Raw genomic sequence first — 25,073 nt, 5'->3', positions numbered from 1 at the left:
TCCAGCCACGTCACGAGCCATCGCCGAACCTCCAGCCACGTCACGAGCCCTCGCCGAACCTCAAGTCTCGCTGACTCCTTGCTACATCATTATATCAACTACACCGGAGAAAATAAATTCCTTACTTACCAGTACTCACCTCCTGTCTTCCTTCCGGGTTCAAGCATCTATGTCTGCCTAGCTTAGCTAGCCATGACACCTCAGCTCTGGCTCGTCTTGCACCACCAGTCCTCCCCCAACTCTGTCTGAATGAAGCCCATCTGCTGGACTATTTAAACATGAAGTTGTAGGGTTAGATAAGTCAATTTTTCCCTAAGAGTTCTGGTACATCGCCTGTCTGTTCTGAGGAGGATCCCTACTTAATATGGACATCCCTGAGCATTCTTCTTATTTTTTTTGGGGGGGGGGTTATCTTAATGAGAAGGAGTATAAGAACAGGGATGCCCAGTTTGGCTTAGTCTGTTTAGTTTAGCCATAATCCATTGAATTCTATGACTTCATGTTCTTTATGATTTCATGTTTGTTATACAATTACCAGTAGGAAGCCCATTGAGACGACTATTGTTGTATTATTGGGCTATATGAATAAAATTGAATTGAATTGAATTTAACTGAATTAAGACCACAGCTGCACAGCATTTCTATGACACTTGTTCTGCTGAATATTAGTTTTATATTTAATAGCAGATGGTTTTTTGCCTATGTATGTTGTAGATGTCCAGTCTAATGACAACTCTTTAAAATACCTATACAGTTTCTATAAAAGTGAGGTTGGTGCCCATGTTAATAAAAATATTGTGAGATCCTTGTTTCCTCTGGTATAGTTAGAGCAATATGGCTTCAATGCTGGGAGGAGCAAGAGGACAGCAATTAAGAGAAAGGGTAAGTGCTGCATCATGTTGACGTCAGTGCTGCAAAGGGTCAGACCATCTGCTGCTGGACGAGCTCACAGTTAATGTCCCACTGCAGCACAACCTGGGATGATGTTCAAGATGCAAACATAGAATCCGTAATTAGATGAGCACAGTTGTGGGTGAAGGAACATTTCTCAACTTCATTTAATTAAAGACTAAAGAAAAAAAATTGTTTCTCAGCAGAATCTGTCCATCATGGCAAAATGCATTTCTGTTGTAAAGTTTCCAATTAAAAGCAGCACTGACTATAATCTTATCAAATTACAGCCCACATCTATGCTTCCTATTGACGCACAATGAAAGTATCAGCTTTTGATGTTGTGCTAAAATAAAATTCTTAAATAAGCCATCATACTCATTTTATTCTCCATAAGTCACAGATGACTATGCACGTGTTCTCAAATGGAATTATTACTGCATGAGAACAAAGAGATTTCACGGCAGCTCCATCGCCACCTCTGCCTTACTCATGCACACGCACAACACCAATAGGAGCACACAGACTGAAGTCCCAGAGGACATCCATGGAGACTCCCTCCAATAAAGAGGATTATAGATTTTGCCCTGTGCACTCAACTGTTTCCAATGAAATAACCGCCTCCTCCTGCATAACTCATTAAAATTTAAACCATTCCCCCTTTCAGCCTAATATCCCTTCACTGTTTTGCACTTATTACAGTCTTTCCATGAGAAAAATAGCCCTACCAGAGCATGTGTGTTAGTATGTGTTTGTGTGTCTGAATAGCAAGGGTGTGATAAAATTAGAGAGGAAGATCTGAGAAAGTGTGAGTGAAAATGTGTTTTTATGCTCAGAGGCCCTGCAGGCTCAGTGGCTGGTAAAGATTTCCCGCAGAAACACACAAGTGTGCAGCACCACACACACAGAAAGAGAATCCTAAAATGAGCAGGAAGTGAGATGAATGCAAATGTATCCTCTTAGATGTAGGTAAGAAATACATATTTATGTCTAAGTAACACCTTGAGAGAAGGAGAGTGCACGGTTCTAACGGTTATTAGGTTATGTGGCCCAATTACTAAACTGCATGGCTGTTCAAGATTCAAGATTCATTTGTTGATTACCATTTGATAAATCATAGCTCCTGGATCACTGAACCTGTGATTCCAGATAAAAAAACCACTCTGAGGAGAAGTGTTTCCATGTTATTTCTATTCCTGCTCCCTCTGTCATTTTTGGACTCCCCTCGTTGAGAAAGCACATTCCCCATATCAACTGGTCATCCAACAGGATTTTGACCTGGGGATCTGGTTGTCCTGAAACCTGTCTTGGTTCCATGCAGCCTCGTGAAGTTTCTGTAGTGACTGTAGAGGAGATGTGTCATGATTTTTCCAAAATACCCTCTGAATACCTTGAACTGAAGGAGGTTCAATAAAAATTCAATAAAAATAAAGCATGTTCAAAGCATGTTCATTGCCTCCCAAGCCTCCCAGCCTTTTGACTATAGTATAGAACTCCTTCCTGGAACTATTCCCCCTACCTGTAATGTAATCCATGCAGGATTACATCGTAACATCTCTTAAATCTGGTCTCATTCATCCCTCCTCCTCACCTGCCGGTGCTGGATTCTTCTTTGCAAAAAGATGGATGGGGGCTTAAGGCCATGCATTGATTACAAAGGTTAAATCAAATAACAATTAAGAATTGCTATCCTCTTCCTCTGATGAGCACAGCTTTCGAGTTACTCCAGGGTGTCATGAGTACCTCTACCTGAATGAGGCTGGCTTCAACCTGCAGAAACGAAGGCAAAGAGGCCGTAACATCATTGGCCAAAGAGCCATCACTGAGGTTCCTGGCCAACGGTGGGGTAATATTACTTTTTGTGCGACCATGGGTTTGGAGGGGCTTGTCCACTGGCATGCTGTCCTTGGGTCTTACAACACCCAACGTCTCCTCACCTTTCTAGAGGAGCTAAAAGACATCCTCCTTGACCGCCAACAACACCATCCTGGGCATGCACATCACATTTATGTGATCATCTGGGACAATGTTGTCTTCCACAGAACAAACCAAATCAGAGTGGTTCACCACTTTTTAAACGACTGTCTGCCGTCCTACTCGCCTTTCCTGAACCCTACGGGAGTTCCTCTCATTGTGTAGATGGAAGGTTTATGACAGACACCCATACACTAAATGATGCTGCACAGTGATTGTGGTGTGTGTGTGGTGTGAATAAAGTAAATAAAATAACTTCACATCCTGCTCATGTTTTCAAGATTGTAGTGTGCAATTGATTCTGTTTTTGCACTCATAATTTACTACAGATTTCTAGTCTTCATACGAAACTCACAAATCTAAATGCCTAATCCTCTGCAGAGATCTAAGAACATCCATCGTTATTATGTAAAGTTTCTAAAAAATATGCATTGGCAGTTGTGAAACAAAGAACCATCTCACAAATTGAGCATTGTGTTTTCAATTGTTTCGCTGTAGTGTGCAATTTGTATAGTGTTTACAGTTTTTAAAGCGTCAAGCTGCTCTGTGAAAGTTTGAGTTCTGAAGTGAGAAGGTGTGGTTGTGTTTATTTAGCTTTAGAAAAGGGTAATGTGTTTAGACATCGGGGAACATGGAGGACACGTTTGTGAAATGTGTTTTAGCCTTTGAGAAAAACTGTTAGATACTTGTTAACAGTTTTTAAATGTCTTAATGGTCTTGTGCCTTCTTATCTATCAGATCTTTTAGTCAAAAATGAACCCTAAAATCATCTGGCACTGGTCTTCTAACCATTCTGACTGAAAAAACCAAAACCTATGGAGAGACATCTTTTCAGCCCTATCACCGTCATTTGTGGAAGAGTCTGCTCGAGTACCTGAGAGCTGCAGAGAGCATAGGTGCTTTTAATCTAGGTTTTAGCTAATTTTACTTATTTTGTTTATTTATTTATTTTGTATCTATTTATCTATTTAAACTTGTTTTCATAATTTACACTGGATTATTAATCATTTATTTTAATCTTCCTTATTTCAATGTTTTATTGATTATTGTTTTATCAGTATGTTTTCAGTTTTATTTTAACTTTCATTTTTGGTGCATCCTCAGTTGGGTTCTCTTCCTCTGGGTGGGCTGCTGCAGCTCTAGATGGGAACCTGCATCTCCACTTAGATGTGGTGAGGCTGGTTCCCACCTGTGATGCTGCATTTGGCTGGTTATGCAGCTATTCACAGAGAGGGAGGTCCCAAATATTAGCGTATCAAACAACCAACATTTTGTTTTTGTTTTTGTGCTTGTTTTCCAATTGTCTATCCCCATCAGTTAGTTGGTGAGAGGGGATCAAGGGGTTGGGATTGTGTAGGTCTGGGGAGGGGGACCTATTTTAATTTTCATGCTGGTTTTTATATTATTGATTTTCTTTTGCCTTAATATAAATCACTTTGTGTTATGTTTTCTATAGAAAAAGTGCTTTGTAAATAAAGTTTAATTTAAGTTGATTTGATAAAGTGTAAACTGTTGGTTGATTTACAGATTTATGTAAAAAATAATAAAATAGGACACCAAACATCCTTTATCCCTTGACGCCTATCGATGCAAATATGCATCAAACCACTTCAGCCCAAAAATGACCTCAATTGAGCGTCTAAATGAAAGCAAAAACATGAGTGATTTTTTACTTTATTTTCATAGCTAGAAATAAATTCGGCCATCAAAGTGGTAACGTTGCATTGTTGTAATAAATTACATAAATATAAATGGTTTCTTTATTAATTATGAAAAATGAAAAAAAAAAAAGAATTACTTACACAGATTAGTTAAAAACCAAATAATTACTAGTTGCAGTCCCATTGACCTCAGGTAGTGCTTTTATTGGCCAGCAGTGTTTGACATATTTATGGACCTTTTGATTGTTTTCTTACAATTTTATACAAAAGATGAATACAAATACCTTTACAGTGATCAGTGACAGGAGATGAGGTAATACAGTGTTGCCTGAAGTTGCAAAAGAATATAGTTGTGATTAGCTTCTGATTAAAGTATTGATGTAAAATGATCTATTCATGCTTCTCATTCTTTTTTAGTAATTGTTTTATGCACATGCTTTTGTGCCTTTCATTTTCTGGCCCTAATAAAGAAGTACTCCAAAAGTCTGGATAAATGAGATTGAGTCATTGTTTTTCTTGATTATTTCGTTTTTCAGATTTGATCTGACTGTATGCTCAGGGTTGTTTTCCTGTTGTGTGACCCACTTTTACCCAAGCTTTGGATGTCAGACAGATGGCAAATGGTAAATGATCCACAGTTACATAATATCCGTTTTCCATACTAAACTTAGGTTTACAGAGAAATTAACACTCATTTTTGTCATTCATTACTTTGGATTAACTTGCATACACATTTAGGTTTTAAGACACATACACTGGGGGTCATAAAAAAATAGGTGTCTTACTTAAAGTTCCACACTAATCATCTTTCAATCTACTGTCAAAGTGTTCCCAGTGGTCTATTAATTATGATTATGCAATCTTTAGACAAAATCAAAAAACCACTGTCATTTTTTAGGATATATTATCTGCAAAGCAGGAGGAGTTCATTATAAAATTTACCTCTGAGGTTTGTTTTGGCACAGAGTTTTTTCATGTCCTCTCCCGCACACTTACAGTCCCTCAAAGCCTTAACCTAACATTAGTGGTGCAACAAAAATTGTAATTAATATTGAAGCCATCCAGCCGTAAAATTTTGAGTCAAATTCCAACTCAGACGAGAAAAACAAAGACATACATAAATCTATTTGTCTGCAGATGGATGGATCGGAATAGAGCAGATCAGGAAGATGGCTTGCTGATTGTAGCTCATACATCACAGCTACAAGATTTTACCAATGACGTTTTTTTTTCTTCTGCTCCTGTTTACCATGGTTTGAACAAAGAAATACTCAGAAATGCAATTTTAATCTTAATTTTTTTGTTATATTTGTCCTTGATCATCTGAGAAATGTTACAAAAATTTGCTAAAAACACAATTTTTATAAGGGTCTTTAAAGACATCGACAGATTTGTGAGACAATTAAATGTGTTACCCAAATGCATAAATATGTCCAGATTCATGGGAATCAGTCAAAAGTCAGACTATGACTCACGGTCTTAAATGTGCTGTAGGATCCAAATATAAAACCTGGTTATGACTGAGGGAAGCAGAATGCTAAAATACCTAACTGGAACACCAAATTAACTAAAGTGTTAAAGACAACCAAGAACAATGAACCCCAAAGCAACAATTCTTACTTATTCAGACAGTCAATTAAGTAGCTCACATCTATACAATGGAAGCCTGGGATGCTAAGCAACCAAATGTTGCACAGATTGATGAGTCAGAACTGTACTGCATCTTTTTTATCTGTCAGTGCTTTCCTTTTGGCTAAATTCTTGTGATGAGAAAACCCAGTTTTCTAACACATCAGACTGCAGGGCAGCAACACAACCGCAGCAAAGGCTTTCATTAAGGTTTCTTCATTCACCGAGGATTAAACCACTAACTTGGGAACAATAAATGTCAATTGTTTTACTCAGGGTCGTGTGGCTATGCCTGCCCTGTTTTCCCTCCTCCTGCACAGGTGCAGGTATTTGGGAATCATATGGTTGGATATAAAAGATCCACCTTAGGAGCTCTTCAGGAGTGCCCTTCCTCTGGTCTGCCAGCTGTGTCCGGGTTGTTGCTGCAGCTTTGTGCTTAGTCATCAGTGGTCTACTCCCATGCATGCACTCATCTGTTTGGTTCCGTTGATTTGGTTAACACTCCATCTACAAACATACACTTACATTCCCAGACACTCATGCAACAATACACCTTCATACTTTCTGGTATTTTGATTGTTTATCATTCTTTATACATATTAAAAGTACTTAAAGTGCTAAAACCGACTTCGTCTCCCCTCTTATTTGTTATGGTCCAGAGGCAATCGTAACACAATAAATAATAACAACAAACTGGACTGGTCTAGCAATTCGGACGCTCTGTACAAGAAGGGCCAGAGTCGCCTTCACCTGCTGAGGAAACTGAGGTCGTTTGGTGTGTGCAGACAGCTGCTAAGGACTTTTTATGATACTGTTGTGGCCTCAGTAGTCCTTTATGGAGTTGTGTGTTGGGCAGGGGGAAGTAGAGGCTGGGACAGGAAGAGGCTTAACAAACTGGTTAAGAAGGCCGGTTCTGTCCTGGGCTGCACACTGGAGTCCATTGAGGAGGTGGTGGAGGATGTTAGCTAAGCTAACATCCATCATGGATAACCACTCCCACCCCCTGTTCCAAACTTTAGAGGCGCTAACCAGCTCCTTCAGCACGAGACTATTACACCCACAGTGCAAGAGGGAGCGCTACCACAGGTCATTCCTCCCCACAGCCATCAAACTATACAACACTGTACTACAGTGACACACTATGTTCATACATGGTCTATTTCATTTGTAGTTGCTGTTGCTGTTTCAGTCGTTTTGGTTTTTACAACGGGTATCGCTTTTTGGTGTGTACTTTTTAATTCTAATTTTAATTTAACTTCATTGTCTATGGCGTTTTATCGCTGCCATTAATTGAACGAGCGCAAAGACAACTGAGCGGGTGTATTTAGGAACTGAGTGAGCGAACCTAACAACCGCGCAGGCACAATTCTAACTGAGACACCCAGCATTTTACAACTGCATGCCTGCAATCCTAACTGAGCCGTGATACTGTGCGCTCACTTTCCTCCTGCGCGCTCCCTGGGTTTGCGAGCAGTGTTGAGTGGGCATTTTTGCCACTTGGGGGGCGGTGTTCAGGGGTGTGTTTGTCACTTAGGGGGGGAAACCTTTCTGGTTTATCTGATTGGCTAAAATTTGCATGTCAAATCTGGCGAGGCAGGACTGTCCTTTAGAAGCTTTAATAGAAAAGAAACGGTAGATGTAACGTGGATTAAAACTGTAACAAATGCAGTGATTTTCACAACATACAGAAATCCAATCAAATTCCTCATCTTCTGTATCTGAAATGAAGCCGGGCTAAATTTCTATCAAACACCCCAGGTTGACTTCCATCATCGTCAGAGTCGGTCTCGTTGCCGTGTAGCTCCAAAGCTCGAAGAACAGTTTGCCCAAGCTTAAGTTCTACTGTCCAAAAGTATGGCGTAACTCGTCCGGTGCTTCCTCCCACTAAAAGGAGCTGAGGATGGACAGCTTTTCATTGTAATCTGCTGGAAGTGGCTGTGCAACACAGGCAACCTCGCCTTTTTTCTGCGGAAACTCAGCTGCTGCTGCGTCTTCTTGTCTTATCGGAGTTTGTTTTCCAGCGTCCTCACTTGCTAACCATGGATTCATTATTTTGAATTCTCTGGCAGCAACAGTTCGGTTATGTTAGAAAAATCTTCACAGATTCAGACTTCCGGCCTCAATAATTCTAAACATTCAAATGTGTCAGCCAGTATCTCAATCATTTTGTATCAACACAGGGAGTTAACTACAAACGCATTTCAAAAGAAAGGAAATTGTTCTCTTCGAGCTGTGAATGCAGACATGCAGTGAGCTGGCTGCCAAGGGACCGTAAACAAAGTGCAAACTCTGTGAAACACCATTCTGTAAAAGTCAATAATCTCACAGAAAATAATAAATGTCTATAATTATATGAACTGGCAATGTAGACTCTCCAGCATATTCATGTTACAATGAATATTTTCTAGGAAAGTCTATCTTTATTTTATCTTGTTGGATGATTTTTTATTTTATTTTAATGGAGATATGAATCATAAATAAAGTTATCAATAGTTCTGAAGATACTGAAGCTATTGTCACCAAACCTTCTGTACGGACTAATCATGACCTTATTGTCATGCTAAAATAAAGAATAATTCAATATTTCACTTTGTTTATTTTTTGGAATTTTTCATATCAAAAAATGGAACTGATTTGGTGAAAAATCCTCAAATCCTCAGATGCTATAGTTACTGACATCTTCAGAGCTATTGAGGATTTTTGACTGTTAACGGTTGTAGGGTTCCCTCACTCCTTAATGACACATTGTTAAGATGTGTCTATTCTGCCTTTTTGTCTTATATTTTCTTCATTTTTGTTCGTGAACATTAAGATGGAGGATTGTTCAAAGTAGGATCAACTCCATAGCTGCAGGGGGCAGTATAAAGAAAATGTGAATCCTAACCTACCAGGTAGGTGGATGGGAAGAGGTATTAAATTAGGTAACAGTGTGCAGGTGAGAGTTTTTGTCTGGCAGTCATGGTGAGCTCCACAACAAACATTTCAATGCTTGGATGACTTCGGTGATGCCATTGGTATGTTTATTTCAATTTAATTTATATTCTGAGATTTATGGGAACAGTATTCAACAAGTGAAATAGTCAAATGGCACAATATTAGCTAAAGTTTAAAATAACAGTACATTCTGACAGCTGTTTAATTTATGTTCTGTTTTATTTCAAGGTTATCTCTCATCCATTCTTTGTTGAAAATAAAAAAACAAGTTAAAATAAGTGGAGTTGTCCTGCGTCCTCCGTTGACTCCTAAGCCATTCGAGTTGGGCAGCATTGAAAATGAGGAGAAATAACTCGACACACATTGTTCCTTCAGACAAAAGAATTTCCCAATTGTGGCATAAAGTCAGTATGATTACTGGACAAGCTTCACTGTATTGTCTAATATGGAAATCATGCCTGTATGCAACTGTTTTTATTAGATTAGTAGTTTATTTTTACTAAGTCAAACAGAAATTTGATCAGATTGATCAGAACTACAAAGTTCAGCAAAGCAGTTGTTTTTAAGTGGTCCAAAGTCTTGTTGGTCAAAAAAGACGCACAAAACTAAGATCATCAAAACTATAAGATTTAATTGCTTTCCGTTTACGGCTTTCCACCTTCATGCCCCTGACTTAAAGGATGAATGGCAACTTCCCTTTTTAAACCCCTCTCTGCTATTCATTGGATGAGTTATCACTCCATGCTAAACATTAATCTGTTCATGTGCACTTTCAATACCTTCATTTTTATGATTTAATTTGCGTCTCTTTCAGTCCTCTGTGTTGCTTGCAAAGTGGGGCTCTAATCCCAGCAGCGATGAATAGATGTGAACTGATGGCAGTGGGCTCACCAGGTGGACTCACAGACCAAATGGATTCTGGGAGGTGTAATGCTGCAGGAAGCTGTCCAACACAATGAACCAACAGAGCAGAAAACGCTCCCAGCAGCCACTCTCGTCCCACAATGCTCTCTGCAGACTGTGCCACACGCATGTCATAAAGAGCTTCAGCAGTTGCTTATGAAAATAACGAAATATCTTCCCTTACGTTAGGACACATTTGAAAAACGTGTTTCAATCTGTTGCAGCAGTGGAGCTTTTAAACAGCCCAGACAGGAAAGATTTTAGCTTAGTGCTTTAGAGCAGAGTTACCACCAGGGCAGACCCTGCTTCTTCTCTCAGCTAACAGCAGCTTGGATGACTCAAAGCAAATAAACCAGACATCAACAAGCAATGCAAATACAGCAGAAAAACAGCAGAGCTGCTGTGACACAGGCAGCCCTGTTTAACTGTAACTGTTGCATCACTTAGGCTAATAAAACCAGGTGGTCTGTGCTGTCTCACCTCCCTCCACTGGCCAACATTCAGGGCAGAGCAGGGCAGCTGCAGTGACCTCCTGAGGATAGAAACATGTATGTTTCAGAGGATTTTGGCTGCAGCTTGTTTCCCTTTTTGTTCCCTTAACTCTGAGGTGGTTGTGATTTTTCTTGATTGTTCTCTGTGATTAAGGTTCACTCTTCACTGTAAAACGTATGGCTTTGCAGTAAGAGCATCCCATGCACAGGAGCACAGCTTGACTGCACTTCCTTTAACCCCGACTTAATGCCATTCTTTCTAGCTGCAATAAATTAAATATGATCTAACAGAATGTTACTTGAGAGGTCAACTAATTATCTGCATGATTAAATGCCAAATCCACTTAATTTTTTCCTTATGACAGGAACCAAGACTGTCTATACAAATTTCTGATTGTTTAGGTCAGATCTCAGTACTAGTTCTACGAGATCTTAGAGCAGTTTTTGATACTGTTGATCATCTGATCCTTGTAAAAAGACTTAAAAGTATTGGCCTTTGAGATCTTAGTGCAGCTTTTGATACTGTTGATCATCTGATCCTTGTAAACAGACTTAAAAGTATAGGCCTTTCAAAAGTATTGACTGTTTCTCAAGTGGTTCGAATCTTATCTCATGGAGAGAAACTTTATGGTAAACATAGACACACACTTTTCTGGGGTCCATGAAATGAATTGTGGTGTGCCTCCAGGTTCCATCCTTGGCCCCTTGCTTTTTAACAATAACATGCTTCCTCTGGGGAATGTCGTTAGAGGCCAAAACATCAGTTTTCGTAGCTATACTGATGATACACAGCTGTACACTCCTGATAACACAATACCAAGAGAAGCACTTCTTATCTGTATTTTAGATGTGAAATTATGGATGGCAAATAATCTTCTCCAGCTCAACCAGGAAAAAAATGAAATTTTAGTTATCGGTCCTGAAGCTAAGAGAGAGAGAAACAGTTTCTGAAGTTAAAAGAACTTTCATTAAGCCATTCAGAAAGTCAGTAACCTGGGCGTTATCTTCGACTCTAAGCTAACTTTTATCCCCCATATAAAACATTCCGACTGTAAAAACCAAAACCTATGGAGAGGCAGCTTTTCAGCACTATGGCACCCGTTTATGGAACAGTCTGCCTGAGGACCTGAGGGCCACAGAGAGCATAGCTGCTTTTAAGAAAAGGCCCAAGACCCATATTTTTAACCTGGCTTTTAGCTATTTTTTTTTTTACTAGATGCAGCTAGGAATTCTAATTTTCTTTGGGAAGACAATGTCACAAAGTGAGTTTCAGATGCATACCACAGTCTAATATCCCCACCACACTACTCAGAATAATGAAATTAGATCATTAGTCCTGCTTTAGTGGCATATGCACACTCTTAAAATCAATATGCTGCAGGAAGAGGAAAGGTTATTTGCAACAGCACTTCTAGCACACAAAGCATTCGTAAGAACGCTTAAAGAACAAACAATGGTTGGACTGTATCCATGTTTGAAGGCAGTCAAAGCCACATTCTGGCCCTGAGGAGACAAATCCCAAAGGACCTTGAGTGCATCTGTCTTCATCACATATGGCTTTTTATCCCCCATCTGAACCGTTCTCTTGATGAATTCCTGTGTAGTGACATTCAGCTCATGAATTACATTTTATTTGCATCAAAGTACCAATAAAGTCATATAAAAAATACAATTCAGCCTTGCATTTAAGCAAAAATATAAAGTTTAATGAAAAGAAGTAAGATGTACTGTAATTAATTCATGTTATGTATTTTATTGGTCTAATGATCAAAGAAACTGACTAATTTGAAAACATGCAAGCATAGATTCACATCAGAAATGTGCAAATGTTTACAACCAAACATGCAACAAAACTCTACTCAATATGAGCTACAACAAAGAGAAGACCATTTCGTTCAAAATGTATTCAAAATAAAGAAAGAAATGCTGGATGGACGCACTTCAACTGACCTGGAAGACGCCAGCTTATCTATTAACTAGGGTTGCACGATATAATCGGTTAACAATATTTTTCGGCTTATAGTGGAGAGTGTGACATAATGCCATAATTCTGACACGATAAATAATTTGCAGATAAAAATGACCGATAACTAAGAGCCATCGCTTTCTCACTCACCACTCTGTATTTACTTATGTTCGCACGGGTGGTTACAACTTGTCTGCTCACCCCGCCCATCCTGCAAGTTTCTGGAGCATGTAAGTGACGTCACCTCTCAGCACCTGCACTAAAGACCTCTGTCTGCAACATGGCGCAGCATTCACCCATGTGGGCTTATTCAACCGTGTCTGAGACCAACAACTCTCTTACTGTTTGCAAAATTTGTTCGACAGAAGTGCCACAAAGAGGAAGAAAAAGGTCAATCTTTAACACCACAAATCTCACAAGCTATTTAAAAATTCACCACCATGATGTGTGGAAAGAATATGAAGCTGCCGTCATTGCTAGCGCTCATTCTAGAAAATAAAATTGCGGGGCTTGCATGGAAATAGCTGTCAGCGCCCTGCACTAGCATTGATAGTGTTTTTTTTTCTCTTCAGCTGCAAATGTGCTGGATGAAAAAATCAACAGCTAACCTGTCAGAAAGCAGAGATGCTGCTTGCTGTCCATTGATACAACCACTAAAAACAATAAACGAAATGTAATTGTGGAGGTTTATTTCTTTTTGTCATTCTGATTTATAAAATGATCGAATGCCTATGTTTTTGAAAACTGTATTTCTATGATAAGCCAATTATTTACATCAGTTAAAAACCTTATAGTAATTATTTTGCACTTCAGTTTCAAACAAAGCAATACATTTTGCACTTTAGGATTAAACTATTTCTTTTGCATGTTATTATATCGAGGATTTTTTGTATTGAAAAATGTACTTGTTACATTGGTATTTAAGTTAAAGTCTTAGTATTTGTTCTGACCACTGAAATGCACTTTCTCTGTTCACAGATGTATAGCAGACTGAAATGGATAATAAAGTGTTTGTACAATCTATTGTTCAATTTATTTGCAGGTAAAACTAGTTCTGCAAATTTGTTGAATACATAAGAGCCGTTCACTGTTACTTTGTATTTACTAATATTTTTCCTTAAGCATTTAAAAAAATATCAATTGAGTATCGGTATCGGCTACAAGAGGCAGGAAAATATCGGGTATCTGTATCGGTTGTAAATACTAATTATCGTGCATCACTGCTCTTAACGTGAACTGAAACTACTGCATGTGGGATTTGAACGTCAAAGGGCTACTGGTAAGCTCAATGATGGACATTTTATTGCTTGTCTCGTTGTTGTATTGGGTAAATCAATGTAAATCAATTATGTCTGTTTCTGAATGTTTAAAGGTTTTTCACTTGCTATCAGCTATACTGATACAACTGGTCAATTAAAAAATTGAAAGAGTGAAATCCTGGGTCCAGTCCTGTCCCTTTGCCATTGTGGGAGGTTACGCAATTCATAAATACACTTGACACACAGACAGGAAGTGTGTCCCATTTCCTGCTGCATTACACTATTCTGCCACTTCCAGCACAAATCTGATTTACTTTAAGTGCAGCAACAGAGAGACCACACATACACACAACACACACACGGACCATTGTGTGAATTAGACAGCACTTCAATCACATCAGCTCCTCGCCTCTGGCTGTTTTCTCCATCTGACTGATGGCCGACTCTCCTTTTGATGTGCATCCGCTCATTGAACTGCTGTGTGTGCACTCCTGCTTCTGCGTGTCTTTTATAGCTATGAAATCCTGAAGTCTGTTTAAGCCGTCAAAGGGCAGAAAACAAGTTCCGTCACCAAATGATGGACGTCTTAACGACAAACATAATCTACTGGCTGTTAAGCGTCTGTCCATTAATGAAGTGTAGCAACACATGAAATGAACTTTAGAAAAGTAACTATAAATACTTTAATCCCTATAAAATGATGAAACTTGACATCCTATTTGCAAGTATTTAGTTATAAACCAAAAATAATGGAAGTCATCACATTAGTCTGCAGCAGTCTGAATCATTTAGACATGAAACTCTATCACAGTTTGCTATATTTTCAGAATTATATTAATGTAGAAAATGTTTCTCTGTACAGAGGGCTGAAAGGCTGTGTGTAAGCTTCTTTGTGGTTGTGACAGTAATGACTTTGCGACAGTAATGACTTTGTCTACATTACGATGAGAAGGAGGTGGCTCACTGAGGTTAAAGCTGGTGACATGCTCTCCCTCCTCCAGCCTCACACAGAGCTCTGAAACACAAACACTCCAAACATGAGCTGGTCCTGCTCCAAATGAAAAAGTTCATAACTGCAGGACGTTCAACTCCACACAAACAGCAAGAACTCAGCATGAGCATGCTCAGACATGATACTAAACTGAAGCTGCGGTTCTGCCAGGTCACATTGTTACCAATTACTGTCATTACTGGTCATATGACTATTGAGCTGTATAGTTTGAAGGAAGAAGTCACTAAAATAGTGTCACTGCTCTTGATGAGAGTTTGAGCAGAATGGATTTCCATCTTAATTGAAAAACTTGATTTGGTCCAGGACACAGTATTCCCCTATTTATACATGCTTTCACACTGAGATAGTCCTGCAGACTTGGTTTAAATAGGAGAGGGATGCTTTTAGGTTTGACATCGACAAAGGTTTATTTTCACCATTGACTGCATGAAAGAACTGGACTGAGCAAATGTGACGTCACACATAGAAAATGTTTACCTTCTACTTATTAAATTTGTATTATCATGAAGATGCTAAAAATATATCAGAGCCAATGGTTATTCTGACCGATAAAATAACTGAGGAATAACTGTTCATTTTTCTATAGAAATGTATGGGATTTTGGCTTCTTGGAACCAGCAGGTACTTGCTATTTGGAATGAGGGGAGAGTGATCGCTCAGTCCACTTCTCATATACAGTCAATGCTTTTCACACATGGCACTCCAAAGGAAAGAAACAAAAAGCATGCATTCCAGCAGCTTTTAGGATGGTCTGATTTTTAAAGACCAACTTTGATGAAAATGCAATTTTGTTGTTTTTAACATGTTCCTGTGGCATTTTTCTCATGATGGACATAAAAAATTGAGGTTAAATTTGCATTTCTGAGTATTTTATATTCAGATCATTGTGAATCAGCTGCAGATAAAAAATGCTGTTTGAGAAAAATTGTATTTGTGACAGAAAATACGCTGCTCTGCTCCATTATGAGGCATCCAGTTGCACACAAATAGATCCATGTACTTTGTTTTCCTGGTCTGAGCTGGAATCTGGATCAAAACTACACAGCTGGGGTTGTGAGGGGCTGTAAGCTTGTGTGATAGTGTAAATAGAAATGCAAGAAGGCTTACTCTATGGCAATAGTGTCGCCCACAACACAGAGGTGAATTTGTTATGAATTTCTGCTGCTCTTCAGAAGCTATGTCCTAGAAAATGACATATATTGGCCAAAAATAGCATTTTTATTATTAAAGACCACTGGAAACTATTTGAAAATAGATCAAAAGATGATCGGCATGAGACTTTAACAACCTGCCTGATAAGAACCAAAAGGTTTGAAATGTCCTTATTAGCACCTTCCAGAAAATGTGTATTTCCTCATCAACCCACACTTCAACCCCTAATGCCCATTGATTCAAATATGCATCAAACCACTTTGGCTCCAAAATTATCTTAATCTACTTGAAACCTCCTTAAAATCTCCAATTTTAACTTGTTTCCTATTGTTAAATCATCCATCCATCTAAACAACCCACTAAATCTCTTTTGGGGCCATGTTGGGCGAAGGCAGGCCTTGAACGGTGAGTTGTAGGGCCACCAACTCACATGCACACCTAGGAGTAATTTAGAGACAAGTCTAAACCAATGAAGAATGTTTTTGGATTAAGGGGGGAAACTGGAGAAAACCCACACATGCAGAAGGAAAACATGCAAACTCCACAAAGAGAGGTCCCTCTCAGGATTTGAACCACAGCCTTGTAGATTTGAAATATGAAAGCTAAAAAAAAAAAAGGTAAAATGGCATATACTTATATAGCGCCTTTCTTCCTACAAGGACAAAGCACTTTACAGTCACAGACCCATTCACCCAGTCACACACACATTCACACACTGGTGGCCGCTCCACTGCCAAACACAGGCGCCCGCCTACCACCAGAGGCAAGGTGGGGTTCAGTGTCTTTCCCAAGGACACTTCGACTCATGGGCATGCAAGGCGGGAATCGAACCTGCAATCTTATGATCATGGGTCGACCGCCCTACCGCTGCACCACGGCCGCCCCCACAGCTAACCACTGTGCCAATTGTGCAGTGCAGTCGTTAAATCATTAATGTCAAAATCTTATAAAATTCCAGACTTCATCTCTTAACCCTTGCATTCCACAAAATGCTATTTACTGTTCTGTGGCTTACAAATGCGACAGTGGGGTTATGAATGTGTCTTCAGGAGCGTCGCCGCACATCTTCAATGTGTTGTCCTGAGCTGCAAAACATGCATTTAGTTTTCTGCTCCTTACAGTGAGCTGCTCATAAATCTCAGCCTGACATTCATGACAGCCAATGAGAACCAGCTGTGAACTCAGATGGAGAGAGCAAAATTAGTTCAGAAAAAGAAGTCAGTCTGAATGCTGCGTCTGCAGATCAATAAGCAGCTGGGGACTTTCCTCACAGGCAGCCCATAGGACTCCGGCTTTGTTACATCCGCTCTTCTTCTTGTGAAATTAGCAGTCGGCTCTGCAGTCAAGGATTTCTGCTTTGAATATGAACCCTTGAGGAGCACCAAAAAGACTGGGGTGTTGATACATTAGCACCGTGAAAAGCTAATGCAATAAAAAGTAAAACTCTACAATGAGACCCCCAAATGTGTGGATGACACTGCAGCAGCTAGAACTTGGAACCAAAACAACCTGAAAGATGTAAAACTGCAATGTATGAGAATCCTAAAAGAATGACAGCTTCAGCAAAAATTTGATGGGGGAAATGTATCTGTAGCTTTTACGTTCGCACTGCTGATCTTCAACTTTGACCTCAAGATAATTCTCACTAAACTGCTGAGGAGCACAGACCCTGCTGCTGGAAAAACTGACCTTAAATTAGCCTACAGCTGTACTTTGTGAGGGCAGTTGCATGTCTAACGCACAAACATACCAACAAACATGTTCTTCTCTGGACTAGATTCACTTTGGTCTGTCAGGCTAAAGTGGTAATGTAAGTTTGTGAAAGTGAAGAAAATTGAACAGATGTGCTTAAAATAAGACAGGTGGACAAAAAGAGAAGCTGAAGACCCTGCTTTTTTAGGATCGGGTCTCCTTCCACACCTACCGGGGAATTATCTTCGCACCTGCTAGCCATCAACTCATCAGCCTGCAGCTTTTATCTTAATTCTTCACCCTTCAGCCGATGTCAGTCCGTCTGCTTCCTGCGATAGAGTAACTGACTCATGCTAAGCTCTCAAGCCTTATGCCAAGTTTTATGCCAAGTGCAACGCATTTACCTGCACGCTGATCCTTTGATCTTTCAGGAATAACTACCAGCTTCATCTCCATCACTGTCATTCAACTGGACACCAAGCGAGGTTCCACTCTACAGTCTTCACAGCTTCCACCAGACCAGCAGCTCATCCTTCTCGTCATCCATCCAAGCCACGAGTCTTTCAAGCCAGAATCCTCCACCACTACTGGGACTAAATAGAGACTATTATTAATCCACCTTCTGTTTCTGTCCTGCTTCTGGGTCCAGCCCTTACTCAACACATCAGAACAGACTGACCAGTATGGACCCAGCAGGTACAGATCCCATCAATCAGACAATGTCTACCCACGCCACCACCCTGGATCAACAGGGAAGATGATCAACGCACTGTCAAATAATCAACAGACTATCACGCCACAATTAGCCCCACTTCAAAAGATCTTTTTTTCACCACCTGGGACTTATATTTGCCAGATTCTGATGGTTTGATGTAGTTTGAAAAGTCAAAAACTAAATGAGTTGAATAAAAAACTTTTTTTTATAAATTTCCCTAGGTCAGAAACTTAGTAAGAAAAATACAGACCTTAACAAACTACAATGTTAAATTTTGGAAAAAATTATGGGGGAGAGACAGTTTCAAAAAAGGCACGATTTCTGAGTTTTATAACACGTTTTTGTCTAATTCAAACGAAAGTTCACAATACAAAGTAAACGCTTGGAAAGAAGATCTCCAAAATGCGGAATGGGAGAGCGCTTGTGCTGCAGTTCAAAAGGTGTCCATTAACACGAGACTAAAATTAATACAATACAAATGGTTAATGCGTACATATGTAACACCAGCAGATTTAAATATGTATAACAAAAATATAACATATGCCTGCCCCAAATCTATGGAAACTAAAGGAACATACTTCCACTGTACTTGAAAATGCAAAGGTATACAAACATTTTGGGAAAAAGTAAAAGTCGCGATAGAGGAAATTACTTTAAAGCAGATCCCACTGGAGCCAAAGTTTTTTTATTAGGTATATTTCCAAAAATACATAGCTACAACAAAGGTGAGAGGGCGTTTATAAATCTCAGCTTGAGTCATGCAAAATCGTGTATATTGCCAAATGCTGGAAAAAACACTTACATTCCAAGCATAACCCAGTGGTTCCAACAAATGTTGTCAGGGGTCCCTTTAGAAAGAATTGCATATACATTCAGGACATCATTTCAACTAAAAACTATTTGGCATGAAGCGAAACTGGATATCATCGGCCAATCAATGAGGTCTCATAGTACATACATTTTTCGGTTTCTTGTGTTTTGCTTTGTAACAATTTATTTTTCTTGTAATCACTTTTGTTTTCTGAAATGTGTCATTTTTATTTCCTATTAATTTTTTGTAATTGTGTGTCAGGTACAAGGCTTGGTGAGCATGAAGGACCCAAAATGCAGAGACGGGAGGCACACGGTTCCAAGGCAAGGGGTTTAATATCATAACAGAAAGCCCTGCCGAGCAGGGAAACCAAAAAAAAAAAATAACTGTAAGCTAAACAGGTAAACAGTCAAACAGGACAGAAGAAGGTCAGGGAAATGACAGTATGAACCAGCCCAGAAGAAGGCTGAGACGAAACTTAAATACAAACAGGACAGACAAGACACAGGAAAAAACGATCAGGAGAGATAGGATCAGGACCACCTCTTTCACACAACCTAAATAAGAGAAGAAATAAATTTCATCTCATTGTGTGGTAAACTATAATGCAGGCTAAACATGTGAGACTTTTCAGGTTGATTGTCATGCCCTAACATTCTGCTAAAGTAAATCACAGTTTCCCCTGTAAGAAAATTCAGATTTGTTAAAAATGATACAGTTTTTTTCATGTATGCAAATTCATGATCATGCAAAAAATTTGAATCCACCATTATTGTGAAATGGCACTCTAGTTTAGTTAGTTAGTTTTGAAAAAATATTATTATTTTTTTTGTTGCCTTATTTTATTTAACTATTGAAAGAAAAAAAATCAGACAAATAGTCAAGTACATTTATTTAAGGTGTGATAATAAAGCTCATTAAGAAGTGTTTTCGAGAGAAGAGCCTTATACAATGAGCCCTGTGGTTATTTCTCTGTTGCCACAGCGCCAGGCGGCTGCCGGGATTGTGTTCCCATTCAGTGCTGACAAGCAAGAACACACAAACACGGATTGTCAGTCACGCTTAATCGAGGTGGAAGCATCTCTTGTGAGTAATTCCACCCGTTGTGGAACGCAGCCTAATGCTCCCAGTGTATCTCAAAATACCACTGCAATTAGCAACAGTCGTCTCTATTGAGCTCTGCAGCGTGGGGTCAATTAATGTTTGTGAGGTGTTGTGGCAGGATATGCAAAAGACATGAAGAGGATGGATAATCTCATTATGTAAGCCAACAAGCTGCTTTTTCCATGCACTGTTATGGTCCACAAAAAGAAAACAACCACTGGAGAATGCTGAGGAGACTTTCAGACCAATTTGCAGACTCAAAGAAGAATCTGTGATGAATGATAGAAGCTGCTTTGTTGTGATTCCAGTGTCTCCTGTGAGAAATCATCAGTCCTGGTTGGTCTCCCCAACAACCTACAGGCCTGCAGGCTGTGCCTTCGTAGCAGCCGCTACTGCCGTTTAATCCCCCTAGCCCCAGCACGGCGCGGCCATTCAGCCAAATGAGCCTCACACTGCCGAGCAGGCAGCTGCCGCCGGGCACCATGGTGTCAAATTCTGCCGCAGCAACTCCTGAGCTGATATTCAGCATCACACCATTATGTCAGCTCCTGTTGTAATAGCCGGCTGCTGGCCTGCAGACAATAGAGAAGCTGTTTGTTGATGATGATGAGTGGTGTCTGTTCCCACAGCCTCCTGGGAAGTGTTTTTTTTACTGTCACTCATTCATAGAGTAAGACAGGGTGACACTGCTCATAGCAGGGTCTGATTGTTAATACTGCAAGTCAACTCAGAACATGACAACACAATGTCCGAACTATAAAGCTGTTTTGTCAGAACCCTACAAACCACTGTGGTTATTCCGTTCCTTTGGTGTTTCATGGATGCTTAAGGTAGAAACAAAAAAGATTGACATTTATGGTAGCAACAAGAAGGTTAATACATTTTTCTGCTGGTTATTCTAGTCATCTACTTTTGCGTTTGTGATTTCCTAGCATGAACTGACTGAAATATAAATCTAACCAAAGAACATAAAAGGTTGATCAAAGTATGAATGAGGAAAAGTGAGACAGAAGACCAGAACCAAGAACCAGAAATACAAACCACGGGGTACTTATGATGAGGACAACTGACAAAAAGTAGAGTTGAGGTAAAGAAACAGAAAACCAGATAACTACATGTAACCCAAATACAAATACTACACACTACACTCCAAAAATAAATGTTATAAAGAACAACCCTTTAAAAACTAAACTGAAGAAACTTATTGTTACACCATGCACATCTCAAACTTCAATTGAAACTATCCTATTTCCAGACCAGCTGACAGATGTGACTTCTCCAGCTGGAGATGTGACAGATGTGACTTCTCCAGTTTTTTTTGGGGTGAAAAATGTCACACTTTCTACCTACAGTTTCCACAGCTGATTGTTTGCTGGTGAACACCCCGAAAAAAAGAAGCCCAAGAAAACATGGGCATATCAAACATTGGTGTAACTTACACTCGTGTTTGATATGACGATTCATTATAGCAACGATTGAATTCATATCATAATCTGTAATTCATGATACGATTCACAGTTGACATTAGTTAATTTTGAATTATCTGATTCGATATGATTCACTGAAATATGTTCACAAACAAATATGCGTGCAAACAAACAAGTAAACAAGAATGCATGTCAAATCCATTCGAATTTTGGTTTCCAAAAGTTCAGCCCCACTGTTCTTTTTCCACATCCAAATAATCCAAAGGGAACATTATTAGAACATTCTAGCACATTGTATTGTCATATGTCTTTGCTAAATTCAAAGTGTTTCCACACTCAGGCTAAATATATAATGATATACTTGGATATCGGAATTTTATTAATGTTGTTTAAACTTTGAATGTTCCACTGGTCAGGCAGGATTTCGGCTGTTTTTAGGCTAATTATATAATTATGCTGTTTTTAGGCTATATACAGCATAATTATAATTAAAAGACCACTTTTGAAATACATCAAAAGATGATCGGACTAAGACCTTATCAATGAACACGTTTGTTATGCTTTTTATTTATTTTCTACATTTTGTAATGCCTTTCAAGATAGCGGCAGGGGACGTGCTGTGCTGAGACTGGCCTTGTTTGGCCTTGTGATGGGGTCCTGGGAGGAGGTGGGGGGACCCCGAGGCGTTCCCAGGCCAGCCGAGAGACGCAGTGTCTACAGCAGGGGTCGGGAACCTTTTTGGCCGTGAGAGCCATGAACACCACATATTTTTAAATGTAATTTTGTGAGAGCCATACAATATGTTTAAAACTAAAATTACAAGTAAATGTGTACATTTTATGTAATTTCAACACTTTTAAAATACAATAAATCTATGGATTCTTCTTAATATCATTGTTATTGTAGCGAACTGAGTTTGACTGCGTGGCTGTTGGGTTGCGTTTTAAGTACCAGAGTTTATTGAACGCATCAAGCAGAGTTGCTGGTTGGCCCTCAGTTCTGTGGCTCAGCCTGTCGTTGGGGAGTTTGGACCAATGGGGTTCAGCTATGGGCCAAATAAGGGAAATAGGAGGGGTGGTGCGGGAGCAGGGGGAATAAATAGTTGGGGGGAGTGATCTCAGCTGGAGAGATTCAGGAGTTGCTGAAGAAGTTGTGCAGCGTTTGTTATGGCCTACAGTAACCAGAATAAAGAACCTTAAAAAATAAATCTCTGTGTCTCAGTGTGGGAAAGGGACGCTACAATATGCTGTTGCTAATAAATTATGATTTCTTACCATTATTGCGATTTCTGGTGCTGCATGGTTTTGCTGATGGTCATGTAGTCTGGTTGATACGTGGTGAGTTTAAGCTTAATGCAGGCGTTGATGTTACGGTTTCTGTTTCTTTGCCCTTGTGGTTTGTTTCCTTTTTGTTCTGTGATGTTTTGAGTTTCACTTCCTGTTTTATTTTGTAGGGTTTCCTGTTTCGTTGTTGTTTTGAGTTTTACCTTGCCCTATCAATCCTGAGTGTTTCCACCTGTGTCTTGTTGCCTTGTATGTATTTAAGTCCTGTCTTTCCCTTCCTCCTGTGCTGGTCCATATTGTATTCTTCCCCGGTTTCGAGCTTAGTGCATTTTTAGAGTGTTTCGAGTTTCTAGCCTGCCGTATGCAGTGATTTTGGTTTTGTCTTTAGTTTTGTTATTAAAACCCCGTTCTCCTGCAACCTTCTGCCTCCTCTCCTTCTCTGCGCCTGGGTACTTCCCTTACCCCCCGTTACAGTTGAGACTTTCATCCGTTAACCCTTGTGCTATCCTATGACCCCACCCTTACATTGACGTTTTATCCCTACCATGACAAAGGTGGTTAAAGGTGAAGAGGATTTCGTATAATCCATGGACACCAGTGAAGATTACAAATCATTGAAGAAAAAAGTTTCAGTGCACTGTCTTGTGGAGTCTAGATGATCAACTCCCAATGTTAAAGTGCCTAGGATAGCACAAGGGTTACACATGATCGTAGGTTGGTCTTAATGTTCTTTAGATGTGAGAAAGACTGCTCACATGCATACGTAGAGCCAAACTTTGTAAGTACAGCAATACTCACACGCTGCAGTTCGTGGTATGTGACGGGCAGCTTGTTCTAATCAGTGTTCCGCTTCACCTTGCTGCCTGAGCTCACTATCCCTCCCCTTTTCCGTCTCAAAGACGAGAGCGCGCAGTTCCAGAGACGGCAAATCACGGGTTTCAGGCTGTTACAAACTCTGTGATACAACAGATAATGGTAAACCAATAGTGGCCCAGATTTTTTTCTCCAAGCGCCGCTACTACTGCGCAACCCCCCCCACCCCCCCACCCCCCGGCATCGCATCGCACCCGAGAAGGACTGGTCTAATTAAACTTTTTTTTAAATATAATTAAAGATTTGTCTGCGAGCCAGATGTGGCCATCAAAAGAGCCAGATAAGGCTCGCGAGCCATGGGTTCCCAACCCCTGCTCTACAGCGTGTCCTGGGTCTTCCCCAGGGCCTCCGTCCAGTGGGACATTCCCGGAACACCTTCCCAGGGAGGCGTCCGGACAAGATGCCTGAGCTACTTCAACTGGCTCCTTTTGATGTGGAGGAGAAGCGGTTCTACTCCGAACTCTCCGTAGGTGACTGGGCTTCTAACCCTATCTTTAAGGGAGCGCCCAGCCACCCTACGGAGGAAGTTCATTTCAGCCGCTTGTATTCGGGACCTCGTTCTTTCGGTCATGACCCAGAGCTCATGACCATATGTGAGTATTGGAACGAATATTGAGTGGTAAATTGAGAGGTTTGCTTTTTGGCTTAGCTCTCTCTTCACTACAACGGACAAATACAAATACCGCGTAACTACGGACGCTGCTCCGATCCGCCTGTCAATCTCAAGCTCCGGTCTTCCCTCACCACGATATTTTAACTCCTCCACCTGGAGCAGGGACACTCCACCCACCGAGAGATGGAAAACTACCATTCTCCAGTCGAGAACCATAGCCTCAGATTTAGTGGTGCTGATCCTCATCCCAGCCGCTTCACACTCAGCCGCAAACTGCCCCAATGCATGCTGGAGGTCCCAGCTCGATGAAGCCAACAGGACAACACCTGCACAGAGCAGAGAGGACATCCAGTGGTCCCCAAATCAGACCCCCTCCAGCCCCTCAGACGGACTCTCCTCTCCAGTACCCTGGCATAGACTTTCCCAGGGACGCTGAGGAGTGTGGTTCCCCGGTAGTTGGAACACACCCTCCGGTCCCCCTTCTTAAAAAGGGGAAGCACCACCCCTGTCTGCCAATCTAGTGGTACAGTTCCCGACTGTCATGCGATGCTGAAGAGATGTGTCAGCCAAGACACTCTCACAGCATCCAGAGACTTGAGGTACTCAGGGCAGTCTTCTTCCACTTGCCTTGCTACTGAGGAGGTCATTGACTACCTCAGTGACTACAGCTTCGGTGATAGAGA

At 40.3% G+C, this 25,073-nt stretch overlaps 1 protein-coding gene and 1 long non-coding RNA gene across 8 annotated transcripts in view; one reads left to right on the top strand and one right to left on the bottom strand.

Moving 5' to 3' along the window:
* The window catches only part of enox1 (ecto-NOX disulfide-thiol exchanger 1), a 197,006-nt gene that overhangs the window by 162,925 nt on the left and 9,008 nt on the right, over nt 1–25,073 (bottom strand). The window contains exon 2 of one of the 7 annotated variants that reach the window (XM_078939580.1): nt 10,473–10,524. The exons of the other annotated variants lie outside the window; for them this stretch is intronic. The gene's annotated coding sequence lies outside the window, so the exon portion shown is untranslated. The remainder of the gene's footprint in view (nt 1–10,472; nt 10,525–25,073) is intronic. 7 annotated transcript variants of the gene reach the window in all.
* LOC144988722 (uncharacterized) lies at nt 9,110–18,094 on the top strand. The gene is made up of 2 exons (XR_013652700.1): nt 9,110–9,169; nt 17,996–18,094. It is a non-coding gene; the product is annotated as an uncharacterized LOC144988722 (long non-coding RNA).

This window comes from Oryzias latipes, chromosome 21 (genome assembly GCF_053564925.1).
Source record: "Oryzias latipes strain Hd-rR chromosome 21, Olatipes_Hd-rR_3.1".
NCBI lineage: Eukaryota > Metazoa > Chordata > Actinopteri > Beloniformes > Adrianichthyidae > Oryzias > Oryzias latipes.
The sequence above is the reverse complement of the archived record's forward strand: the minus strand, read 5'-3'. Positions and strand labels throughout refer to the sequence as shown.